The sequence below is a fragment of the Petromyzon marinus genome, unplaced genomic scaffold (genome assembly GCF_048934315.1).
Source record: "Petromyzon marinus isolate PM22_M1 ecotype Great Lakes invasive population unplaced genomic scaffold, UKy_Petmar_22M1.pri1.0 PM_G_Scaffold_15, whole genome shotgun sequence".
NCBI lineage: Eukaryota > Metazoa > Chordata > Hyperoartia > Petromyzontiformes > Petromyzontidae > Petromyzon > Petromyzon marinus.
This window is the reverse complement of record NW_027422706.1, coordinates 3,208,366-3,222,121: the sequence shown is the minus strand read 5'-3', so window position 1 is coordinate 3,222,121 and position 13,756 is coordinate 3,208,366. Positions and strand designations below refer to the sequence as shown.

General features: G+C 55.3%; 1 long non-coding RNA gene across 1 annotated transcript; it reads right to left on the bottom strand.

The window, feature by feature from the left end:
* Positions 1-1,587: 1,587 nt before the first annotated feature.
* On the bottom strand, positions 1,588-13,577 carry LOC142910694 (uncharacterized). Its single transcript, XR_012933066.1, has 3 exons — positions 13,508-13,577; positions 8,367-8,424; positions 1,588-1,649 (listed from the first exon to the last, which is right to left on the bottom strand). It is a non-coding gene; the product is annotated as an uncharacterized LOC142910694 (long non-coding RNA).
* Positions 13,578-13,756: the final 179 nt, after the last annotated feature.

Below are 13,756 nucleotides of genomic sequence, written 5' to 3'. Positions count from 1 at the left end.
ACTCATTTGAGGCCGCAAATACTCTGAATAGAAATATTAATTCATACGGGAGGAATCCGATGAGCTATAAAGCTCTTCTTTATATATATTTTATAAAACAGATGTCCAGCAGGGCCAGAACGTTACGGTAAACGGACAATGCAACAGAAGCACACGACAGGAGTTCCAAGCGCAGGAGCGGTGAGCACATCACCAACAACAACAAAAAGTACAGAAATAACACGAAGCCATTTGACGTGGCCAGGTAAAGCCCACCGAGCTACGGGCCTCTTTTCGCCGCAGCCACATGGCCACTCAAATGATGGCCTCAAGGTAGCGGATCATCGCGTGGAGAATTTATCTAAATAATCTTCACCGCCGTCACCGCGCGTCACCACGGCCATCACAGCAGTCACCACCGTCAACGCCGTCACCGCCGTCACCGTGCGTCACCACCGTCACCACCGTCACCGCGCGTCACCACCGTCACCACCGTCACCACCGTCACCACCGTCACCGCCATCACCACCGTCACCACCGTCACCACCGTCACCGCGCGTCACCACCGTCACCACCGTCACCACCGTCACCGCCGTCACCACCGTCACCGCGCGTCACCACCGTCACCACCGTCACCACCGTCACCGCGCGTCACCACCGTCACCACCATCACCACCGTCACCACCGTCACCACCGTCACCGCGCGTCACCACCGTCACCACCGTCACCACCGTCACCGCCGTCACCACCGTCACCACCGTCACCACCGTCACCGCGCGTCACCACCGTCACCACCGTCACCACCGTCACCGCGCGTCACCACCGTCACCGCGCGTCACCACCGTCACCACCGTCACCGCGCGTCACCACCGTCACCACCGTCACCGCGCGTCACCACCGTCACCACCGTCACCACCGTCACCGCCGTCACCACCGTCACCACCGTCACCACCGTCACCGCGCGTCACCACCACCACCACCGTCACTGCCGTCACCGCCGTCACCGCGCATCACCGCCGTCACCACCGTCACCACCGTCACCACCACCACCGTCACCGCCGTCACCACGCGTCACCACCACCACCGTCACCACCGTCACCACCGTCACCACCACCACCGTCACCACCGTCACCACGCGTCACCACCGTCACCGCCGTCACCACCGTCACCGCCGTCACCACCGTCACCGCCGCAACCTCCTCCACCCTCCGCTCCACGCTGAGCATCAGGACAGCCGCTGAAGACAAACGGACGGAGGGACAGACGACACAGAGGGAGCGACAGACGACACACAGGGAGGGACAGACGACACACAGGGACAGACGACACACAGGGAGGGACAGACGACACACAGGGACAGACGACACACAGGGACAGACGACACACAGGGAGGGATAGAAGACACAGAGGGACAGACGACACAGAGGGAGGGACAGACGACACACAGGGACAGACGACACACAGGGAGGGACAGACGACACAGATGGACAGACGACACAGACAGATGGACAGACGACACAGACAGATGGACAGACGACACAGACAGAAGGGCAGACGACACGGACGGAGGGACGAACGACACGGAGGGAGGGGACGCTGCAACGCTACCCATGATGATTTCCTCCAGGTGGCCGATGACCAGGTCGAAGGACGCGTCCACGGAGTCCGGCCTGCGGCACGCACACAAAGACGGAGATCCCCCGTGTGGCCTTAGCAGGCAGAACCAAAGTAACTGCAAGGTAAAAACCTTTGTGAGCTGCGAGTGGCTTGCTCTGTGAGTGTTTCGCGAGAGCAGCAACATCTTTAAATAAATATTAATTTGATACACGAGCGAGGGTCTTAGCGATACGAGTAGTGGACGTGTAGACGCGTTGCACCGCCGAGCGTCACGTGATCACAGCCGATGTGCGGGGGCTTGGATGCGCGATTGCCTTGGGTGACGAACACGTTTCCGGAACGGATCATAGCTCGCCATCCGAGGTGTTCACTGTCATTGCCTTTATTTGACCGGGTGAGGCCCACTGTGCCATTAGCTCTCATTCAGAGGCGCCCTGGCCACGGATTAAAACTAAGCGGGTGGTTATCGCGTGGACACTTACAGCAGCCGAATACTGTTGAACGCGTGATGGTGTTGATTCGAAATGCGTTGGGGGAAAAACCGGAGGACCCGGAGGAAAATCCGCACAGTGAACACGGGGAGAGAGCAGACTCCAAATATACAGCAGCAGGCGTCAGGGTCGCGATCGAAGCCACGACCTCCTGTACACCAGGCGAGGTAGTTAACATCTCCTAGCCACACGCAAACTCCAAATATCCAGCAGGCGCGAGGGTCGGGATCGAACCCACGACCTCCTGTATACCAGGCGAGGTAGTTAACATCTCCTAGCCACACGCAAACTCCAAATATCCAGCAGGCGTGAGGGTCGGGATCGAACCCACGACCTCCTGTATACCAGGCAAGGTAGTTAACATCTCCTAGCCACACGCAAACTCCAAATATCCAGCAGGCGTGAGGGTCGGGATCGAACCCACGACCTCCTGTACACCAGGCGAGGTAGTTAACATCTCATAGCCACCACCGTGCCCCATTAAACCCGCATCCCCCAATTCCCCTGTTGCGCCGGACCGAGGTTGACCGAGGTTGACCGAGGTTGACCGTGGTTGACCAAGGTAGACCGTGATAGACCGTGATAGACCGTGATAAACCGAGGTTGACTTTGGTTGACCGAGGTTGACCGAGGTTGACCGAGGTAGACCGTGATAGACCGAGGTTGACTGTGGTTGACCGAGGTTGACCGTGGTTGACCGAGGTTGACCGAGGTTGACCGTGGTTGACCGAGGTTGACCGTGATAGACCGAGGTTGACCGTGATAGACCGAGGTTGACCAAGGTTGACCGTGATAGACCGAGGTTGACCGTGGTTGACCGTGATAGACCGAGGTTGACCGTGATAGACCGAGGTTGACCAAGGTTGACCGTGATAGACCGAGGTTGACCGTGATAGACCGAGGTTGACCAAGGTTGACCGTGATAGACCAAGGTTGACCGTGATAGACCGAGGTTGACCAAGGTTGACCGTGATAGACCGAGGTTGACCGAGGTTGACCGTGATAGACCGAGGTTGACCGTGATAGACCGAGGTTGACCAAGGTTGACCGTGATAGACCGAGGTTGACCGTGATAGACCGAGGTTGACCAAGGTTGACCGTGATAGACCGAGGTTGACCGTGATAGACCGAGGTTGACCAAGGTTGACCGTGATAGACCGAGGTTGACCGAGGTTGACCGTGATAGACCGAGGTTGACCGTGATAGACCGAGGTTGACCAAGGTTGACCGTGATAGACCGAGGTTGACCGTGATAGACCGAGGTTGACCAAGGTTGACCGTGATAGACCGAGGTTGACCGTGATAGACCGAGGTTGACCGAGGTTGACCGTGATAGACCGAGGTTGACCGTGATAGACCGAGGTTGACCGTGATAGACCGAGGTTGACCAAGGTTGACCGTGATAGACCGAGGTTGACCGTGATAGACCGAGGTTGACCAAGGTTGACCGTGATAGACCGAGGTTGACCGAGGTTGACCGTGATAGACCGAGGTTGACCGTGATAGACCGAGGTTGACCGAGGTTGACCGTGGTTGACCGAGGTAGACCGTGGTTGACCGTGGTTGACCGAGGTTGACCGTGATAGACCGAGGTTGACCGTGATAGACCGAGGTTGACCGAGGTTGACCGTGATAGACCGAGGTTGACCGTGATAGACCGAGGTTGACCAAGGTTGACCGTGATAGACCGAGGTTGACCGTGGTTGACCGAGGTTGACCGTGGTTGACCGTGGTTGACCGAGGTTGACCGTGATAGACCAAGGTTGACCGTGATAGACCGAGGTTGACCGAGGTTGACCGAGGTTGACCGTGATAGACCGTGGTTGACCGAGGTTGACTGAGGTTGACCGAGGTTGACCGTGATAGACCGTGGTTGACCGAGGTTGACCGAGGTTGACCGTGGTTGACCGTGGTTGACCGTGGTAGACCGAGGTTGACCGTGGTTGACCAAGGTTGACGGAGGTTGACCGAGGTTGACCGTGGTTGACAGAGGTTGACCGTGGTTGACCGTGGTTGACCAAGGTTGACCGAGGTTGACCGAGGTAGACCGAGGTAGACCGTGATAGACCAAGGTTGACTGAGGTTGACCGAGGTTGACTGTGGCTGACTGTGGCTAACTGTGGTTGACTGTGGCTGACTGTGGTTGACTGTGGCTGACTGTGGCTAACTGTGGTTGACTGTGGCTGACTGTGGTTGACTGTGGTTGACCGTGGTTGACTGTGGCTGACCGTGGCTGACTGTGGTTGACTGAGGGTGACTGTTGTTGACTGTGGCTGACTGTGGTTGACTGTGGCTGACCGTGGTTGACCGTGGCTGACCGTGGCTGACTGTGGATGAATGTGGTTGACTGTGGTTGACTGAGGGTGACTGTAGCTGACTGAGGGTGACCGTGGTTGACTGAGGGTGACTGTGGTTGACTGAGGGTGACTGTGGTTGACCGAGTGACAAGGAAACTTTAGAGCTCATCGGATTCCTCCTCCAGGGTAGACAACGATGACAACAACGATCGCACACACACACGTACTCACGTACACACACACACATACACTCACGTACACACACACACATACACTCACGTACACACACACACATACTCACATACACACACACACACTCACATACACACACACGTACTCACGTACACACACACACACACGTACCCACAAACACATACAACAACCGCCATTCGCCACTAAGTGGCGGTGACGTCACCACGACGCTTGTGCCAGGCTATGTGCACCCTGAGGCCACGTGAAGTGTCGAACGCCCGCTGGCAGGAGGTCACGGGGCAGACCCAGGTGCCACGGGTCGACTGACTGAGATGACTGGCTGATGCACCACCTGTGCCCCCTACTGTGCCAACCTGCTGTGCTTTAGCTACCCGGCGCTCCGCTCGTTGTTCTGAGCGTCGCTTCTCCGCCCTCCGTTGTTGTTGGAGGGCGACTGCCTCCAACTGCACAGTAGCATCCTTCACGAGCCTCCTCCACAGAGGCCGATCTTGACACCGCTGGTACCAGTCATCGGCAAGTCCACTCAGCTCCACGTCCTCCTGTACCACATCACTCCATCTCTTCTCTAGCCCGTGCCGCGCCCGCTTAGCCCCCTCAATCCGGCCAAACAAAAGCTGTTTCGGCATGCGTTGGCTGGGCATGCGGGCTACATGACCCAGCCATCGCAGCCTTGCCTGCCGGAGGAGCTCACCGATGGGACCCTGCCCAGATCTTTCAAGGATTTGTGAGCTCCTCACACAATCCAGTCTGGTTAAACCCAGGATGGATCGTAGGCAGGTCAGCCTAAATGTTTCTAACCGGCGAAGATGTTCCATTAGGGGGGTCCACGTTTCGCAAGCGTAGAGAAGGGAGGGAATGACCGTGGCCGAGAAGACCTGAAGCTTAGTGCGGAGCGACAGACCAGGTAGCTTCCACACAGCGTTACTCAACCGATGAAAAGATATTGCCGCTCGACTGATTCGGAGTGAGACCTCTGCTGTTAAACTGGAGCCAGTCATAAGCACACTGCCCAGGTATGGGAAACTCTCCACTCTCTCCACAACTGCCCCATCACCGATTGGGAGTTGTGGGGGTGGAGTGTCCGATGGTACAAAATACCCAGGCAGGTGCTTAGTTTTGGTGGGGCTGATGGTAAGGCCCCACCTCTTAGTGGCATGCTCCAGTCTCAGCAGCAGCGTCTCCAACTCCTCCTCCGAATGTGCAGCTATTACCAAATCATCAGCATACATAACGTGGTTGAGCAATAGGGAGCCATCCCTTGACCGCACCCGGGCGTCGATCAGCCTCCCATTATATATTTACCATATGGAGATTCCCCCGGTACAGCTATTGAAGGCTTCACGAACTACGTCGTCAAAATAGATGTTAAATAATGTGGGAGCCAGAGGACATCCCTGTCGCACCCCAAGGTTAACAGGGAATAGCTCTGACTCCCGGCCACGTAGTTTTACCCGGGCCCGCTCACCATCATGAAGGTCCTTAATGATCGTGAGCAGAGGGTCAGGTACTCCAAAAGCACGAAGAACAACCCAGAGCCCAGGCCTACTGATGGTATCATAGGCCTTGACCAGGTCAGTAAAGCAGAGATGTAGGTCTTGTTGGAATTCCCTACACCTCTGCTGTAGCAGACGGACAGAAAATATGGCATCTGTGCAGGACCGCCCTTTCCTGAAACCGCATTGGGGCTCCGCAAGCCTCTCCTCAGCGTGCCTGGCAAGGCGATGCTGAATAATCCTTGCCAGGACCTTTCCCGGCACACTGAGGAGTGAGATGCCCCTGTAGTTGTTACAGTCTGTGCAGTCCCCCTTCTTAAAAAGGGGGACCACCAGGGCATCCATCCAATCCTGCAGAACCCGTCCAGTGGTCCAGACTGTTGTTATGATGTCATATAGAGCAGTCTGTGCACAAACGCCGCCCTCCCTCAGCATTTCGCTTGGGAGATCATCTCTGCCCGCTGCCTTTCCTGGTCTCAGACTCCGGATCGCCTTCAGTACTTCCTCAACAGATGGCACCTCAGCCAGCCACTCACAGGGGGTGACTTCTTCCAATATTTGAGGCACCGCAGCCTCAGCAGGGTCATCCTCACTTTGTGCCACGATGTTTTCCTGGCTGAGGGATTTTCCCTCCCCCAGGACCTCACAGAAATGCTCAGCAAATCTGCAAACCTGTTCCTGGGGGTCGGAGATTGGGTCACCGTTTTTTCCCCTAATGATGGTAATAGGTGTGGTGCTGCAGATTACTTTTTTGATGATGGAGTTAAATAGTGATTTGTGATCACGGGCCACTGTGGCAGACTCCATCTCCTCAACAACCCGCGACCACCACCCATCCTTGCAGCGCCTCACGGCTCTCCGAACCTTCGAGCGAAGGCTGCGGTAAGCCTCCTCATTCTCTGATGTGGGATTCTGTAGCCGATGACAGTGGGCCTGTCGCTTTTTCTCAACCATCCTGAACACCTCCTCTGTCAGCAAGGGTCTCTGGGGAGGTCTGGACCGCATACCCAAAGCAGCCATTACAGCTGCATGAGTCACAGTCCTAAACCTCGCCCATTTACCCTCGACATCAGGAGTCGGGGACGATGTCAATCCCAGCCGCAAGCGATGATGAAATTCTCGCTTGCAACTTTCATCAGATAACTGAGACCAGGCCACTTTAGGTTGGAATGGGGTCCTGGGTGTACACCCACCACCGGAGTGGAAGAATGGCAGGCGCATCTTACAGATGACTAGTCGATGATCAGAGGGCACATCAGCTCCACGGTAGGTCCTGGTGTCAAGGACATGGGCTCGCATCCGCTGGTCCGTCACTCATCTTCGGTGGGGGCATAAGTAACCACGACCACCATTTCTCGCCTCCGGTTTATGGGAAGGCGAGCCCAAAGTAGCCTGGGACTTACAGCTTCCCACACCTCACCGCCACGCTCCCACACCCCCTTCATTCTTTTGTTCAAAAGAAGAGCCACACCCTGTTGTTTGGCAGTCTGCTGCCCCGAGTAGAGGACTGTCCACCCCTCATGGTGGCAGGAGCCAGAGCCGGTCCACCGGACCTCGTGAATGCCACACAGATCCAGGCGGTACCGGTCCAGCTCCCGACAGAGGAGTGGCAGCCTCTCCTCCGCAGTAAGCGTTCGAACATTCCACGTGGCCACCCGTAGTGGCTTTTTGTTGTTTCTGGATGAGCCCCGAGGGTAGATATTCAATCTCCTGGCTCCGCAAATTGGGGTTTGGCCAGGAGACGTCATAGACGCATGGCCCCCCGGGGCCTCCGGCACAAGCTTATTAGTTACATATTTCAGTTTAACTCGTGGTTTAGTGGTAATTAATTGAAGGTGGAGGGGTTACCAGCCCTCGCACCCGTCCAGAGCCCCCGTTTAGCCGCTGTGCTGGACACATATGCCATGAGGGGAGGAGCCAATCAAAATTGGACCTCCCCCCACAGCACTGTCCACGACAGAGTTGCCCATCCGGTACCACACACACACGTACACACACACACACACACGTACACACACACACGTACACACACAAACGGACACACACACACGCACACACACGTACACACACACACACGTACACACAGTCATGTACACACGCACACACACACGTACTCACGTACACACACGTACACACACACGTACACACACACATACACACACACACGTACACACACACACACGTACACACACACACGTACTCACGTACACACACGTACACACACACACGTACACACACACGTACTCACGTACACACACACACGTACACACACTCACGTCGCTTCGCTGAACGCGAACATCTCCACGTCGCTGGCCCCGTCGCTCGAGCAAACGACTGCGGTGGACAACGCGGGGGGGGGGGGGCAGACAGTGACGTCAACAGGGGGGGCAGACAGTGACGTCAACAGGGGGGGCAGACAGTGACGTCAACAGGGCAAAGATCACTCGCGGGGCCTGGAAGACACTGATGGGCATGGTGCTGCTGTGTACTGTGTGTACTGTGTGTGTGTGTGTGTACTGTGTGTGTGTACTGTGTGTGTACTGTGTGTGTGTACTGTGTGCACTGTGTGTGTGTACTGTGTGTGTACTGTGTGTACTGTGTGTGTGTGTACTGTGTGTGTGTGTACTGTGTGTACTGTGTGTGTGTACTGTGTGTGTACTGTGTACCGTGTGTGTACTAATGTGTGTGTGTACTGTGTGTGTACTGTGTGTGTGAACTGTGTGTGAACTGGGTGTGTACTGTGTGTGTGTACTGTGTGTGTACTGTGTACCGTGTGTGTACTAATGTGTGTGTATTGTGTGTGTACTGTGTGTGTGAACTGTGTGAACTGGGTGTGTACTGTGTGTGTGTACTGTGTGTGTGTGTACTGTGTACTGTGTGTGTGTACTGTGTGTGTACTGTGTGTATACTGTGTGTGTACTGTGTGTGTGTACTGTGTGTACTGTGTGTGTGTACTGTGTGTGTATGTACTGTGTGTATGTACTGTGTGTATACTGTGTGTGTACTGTGTACCGTGTGTGTGTACTGTGTGTGTGTACTGTGTGTGTGTACTGTGTGTGTACTGTGTGTGTGTACTGTGTGTGTACTGTGTGTGTGTACTCTGTGTGTGCACTGTGTGCGTGTGTGTACTGTGTGCGTGTGTGTACTGTGTGCGTGTACTGTGTGTGTACTGTGTGTACTGTGTGTGTGTACTGTGTGTGTGTACTGTGTGTACTGTGTGTGTGTACTGTGTCCTGTGTACCGTGTGTGTACTGTGTGTGTGTACTGTGTGTACTGTGTGTGTGTACTGCGTGTGTGTACTGTGTACCGTGTGTACTGTGTGTACTGTGTACCGTGCGTGTAGTGTGTGTGTGTGTACTGTGTGTGTGTACTGTGTGTGTGTACTGTGTGTGTACTGTGTGTACTGTGTACCGTGTGTGTACCGTGTGTGTACTGTGTACCGTGTGTGTACTAATGTGTGTGTACTGTGTGTGTATTGTGTGTGTGTACTGTGTACTGTGTGTGTACTGTGTGTGTGTACTGTGTGTATACTGTGTGTGTACTGTGTGTGTGTACTGTGTGTACTGTGTGTGTGTACTGTGTGTATGTACTGGGTGTGTGTGTACTGTGTGTATATACTGTGCGTGTACTGTGTGTGTGTACTGTGTACCGTGTGTGTACTGTGTGTGTGCACTGTGTGTGTGTACTGTGTGTGTGTACTGTGTATACTGTGTGTACTGTGTGTGTGTACTGTGTGTGTGTGTGTACTGTGTGTACTGTGTACCGTGTGTGTACTGTGTGTGTGTACTGTGTGTACTATGTGTGTGTACTGTGTGTGCGTACTGTGTGTGTGTGTACTGTGTACCGTGTGTGTACTGTGTGTGTACTGTGTACCGTGTGTGTACTGTGTGTGTACTGTGTGTGTACTGTGTGTGTGTACTGTGTACTGTGTGTGTGTACTGTGTGTGTACTGTGTGTATACTGTGTGTGTACTGTGTGTGTGTACTGTGTGTACTGTGTGTGTGTGTACTGTGTGTATGTACTGTGTGTGTATGTACTGTGTGTGTATATACTGTGTGTGTACTGTGTGTGCGTACTGTGTACTGTGTGTGTGTGTGTGCTGTGTACTCTGTGTGTACTGTGTGTACTGCGTGTGTACTGCGTGTACTGTATCTCTGTGTGAGTCTATGGATCTCTGTCTGAGTCTGTGAGTCTCTGTGTGAGTCTGTGAGTCTCTGTGTGAGTCTGTGGCTCTCTGTGTGAGTCTGTGGTTCTCTGTGTGAGTCTATGGGTCTCTGTGTAATTCTATGTTTCTCTGTGTGAGCCTATGTGTCTATGTGTGAGTCTATGGGTCTCTGTGTGAGTCTATGGGTCTCTGTGTGAGTCTATGGGTCTCTGTGTTAGTCTATGGGTTTTTGTATGAGTCTGTGGGTCTCTGTGTGAGTCTATAGGTCTCTGTGTAATTCTATGTGTCTCTGTGTGAGTCTATGTGTCTATGTGTGAGTCTGTGGGTCTCTGTGTGAGTCTATGGGTCTCTGTGTGAGTCTATGGGTCTTTGTGTGAGTCTGTGAGTCTCTGTGTGAGTCTATGGGTCTCTGTGTAATTCTATGTGTCTCTGTGTGAGTCTATGTGTCTGTGTGAGTCTATGTGTCTATGTGTGAATCTGTGGGTCTCTGTGTGAGTCTATGTGTCTGTGTGAGTCTATGTGTCTATGTGTGAATCTGTGGGTCTCTGTGTGAGTCTATGGGTCTCTGTGTGAGTGTATGGGTCTCTGTGTGAGTCTGCGGGTCTCTAAGTGAGTTTATGGGTCTCTGTGTGAGTCTGTGGGTCTCTGTGTGAGTCTGTGAGTCTCTGTGTGAGTCTATGGGTCCCTGTGTGTGTTTGTGGGTCTCTGTGTGAGTCTGTGGGTCTCTGTGTGAGTCTGTGGGTCTCTGTGTGAGTCTATGGGTCTCTGTGTGAGTCTATGGGTCTCTGTGTGAGTCTATGGGTCTCTGTGTGAGTCTATGGGTCTGTGTGAGTCTGTGGGTCTCTGTGTGAGTCTGTCTGTCTCTGAGTGAGTCTGCAGGTCTCTGAGTGAGTCTGTGAGTCTCTGTGTGAGTCTATGGGTCTCTGTGTGAGTCTGTGGGTCTCTATGTGAGTCTGTGGGTCTCTGTGTGAGTCTGTGGGTCTCTGTGTGAGTCTGTGGGTCTCTGTGTGAGTCTGTATGTATGTTGAACTTCTATCGCACCGTACATAGCCAGCCATGCTAATTGGAGGTGCGGGGTGGGACAAGGAACTTCACACAAAACGCCGTTCTCGATTTAAAGGGGATAAGCTCCAGTGGCTTCCTAATGGGTGTTAGCGAATAGCACCCTCACCACCACCCTCAACACCACCACACTCACCACCACCCTCACCACCACCCTCACCACCACCCTCAACACCACCACACTCACCACCACCCTCACCACCACCCTCAACACCACCACACTCACCACCACCCTCACCACCACCCTCAACACCACCACACTCACCACCACACTCACCAGTACCCTCACCACCACCCTCAACACCACCACCCTCAATACCACCACACTCACCACCACCCTCACCACCACCCTCACCACCACTCTCAACACCACCACACTCACCACCACCCACACCACCACCCTCACCACCACCCTCAACACCACCACACTCACCACCACCCTCACCACCACCCTCAACACCACCACACTCACCACCACCCTCACCACCACCCTCAACACCACCCTCAACACCACCACACTCACCACCACCCTCACCACCACCCTCACCACCACCCTCAACACCACCACACTCACCACCACACTCACCACTACCCTCACCACCACCCTCAACACCACCACCCTCAACACCACCACCCTCACCACCACCCTCATCACCACCCTCAACACCACCACCCTCACTCACCACCCTCAACCCCTCACCACCACCCTCACTCACCACCCTCACCACCCTCACCACCACCACCCTCACCACCACCGTCACCACTACCACCCTCACTCACCACCCTCAACCCCTCACCACCACCCTCACCACCCTCACCACACTCACCACCACCCTCACCACCACCACCACCACCCTCACTCACCACCCTCTCTCACCACCCTCTCTCACCACCCTCACCACACTCACCACACTCACCACCACACTCACCACCACCACTCTCACCACCACCCTCACCACCACCACCACCGCCCTCACCACCACCGCCATCACCACCACCCTCACCACCACCCTCAACACCACCACCCTCAACACCACACTCACCACCACCCTCACCACCACCCTCACCACCACCCTCAACACCATCACACTCACCACCACACTCACCACCACCCTCACCACCACCCTCAACACCACCACCCTCACCACCACCCTCGCCACCACCCTCAACACCACCACACTCACCACCACCCTGACCACCACCACCCTCAACACCACCCTCACCCCCACCCTCAACACCACCACCCTCAACACCACCACCCTCACTCACCACCCTCAACCCCTCACCACCACCCTCACTCACCACCCTCACCACCACCCTCACCACCACCACCCTCACCACCACCCTCACACTACCACCCTCACTCACCACCCTCAACCCCTCACCACCACCCTCACTCACCACCCTCACCACACTTACCACCACCCTCTCTCACCACCCGCACCACACTCACCACCACACTCACCACCACCACTCTCACCACCACCCTCACCACCACCGCCCTCACCACCACCGCCGTCACCACCACCCTCACCACCACCCTCAACACCACCACCCTCAACACCACCGTCGTCACCACCACGTCACTCACCACCACCCTCACCACCACCACCCTCACCCCAGGTCACTCACCACCACCCTCACCACCACCCTCAACCCCTCACCACCACCCTCACCACCACCCTCACCCCAGATCACTCACCACCACCCTCACCACCACCACCCTCACCCCAGGTCACTCACCACCACCCTCACTCACCACCACCCTCACCACCACCCTCAACCCCTCACCACCACCCTCACCACCACCACCCTCACCACCACCCTTACCCCGGGTCACTCACCACAACCCTCACCACCACAACCCTCAACACCACAACCCTCACCACCACAACCCTCACCACCACAACCCTCACCACCACCCTCACCCCAGATCACTCACCACAACCCTCACCACCACAACCCTCACCACCACAACCCTCACCACCACCCCAGGTCACTCATCACAACCCTCACCACCACAACCCTCACCACCACAACCCTCACCACCACAACCCTAACCACCACCCCAGGTCACTCACCACAACCCTCACCACCACCCCAGGTCACTCACCACAACCCTCACCACCACAACCCTCACCACCACAACCCTCACCACCACAACCCTCACCACCACCCAAGGTCACTCACCGCACTGCTCCTCTGCCGCCATCTTGCGGTGACGTCACGAGCGGCGTATCCATGGAGACTGCAGCCTCAAGCGATTTGATTCCTGACGGCATCAAATTCGGCGAGACTCGATCCAACAATCGAATTACATCCAATAACCGTGATATCTAGTACAGACACGCGCGGATCGATTCTTCAATCAAATGTTCAATAAATCGCATCTATAAATCATAGAATCTATGACGAATGGAATCGATACTGAGTGGAATC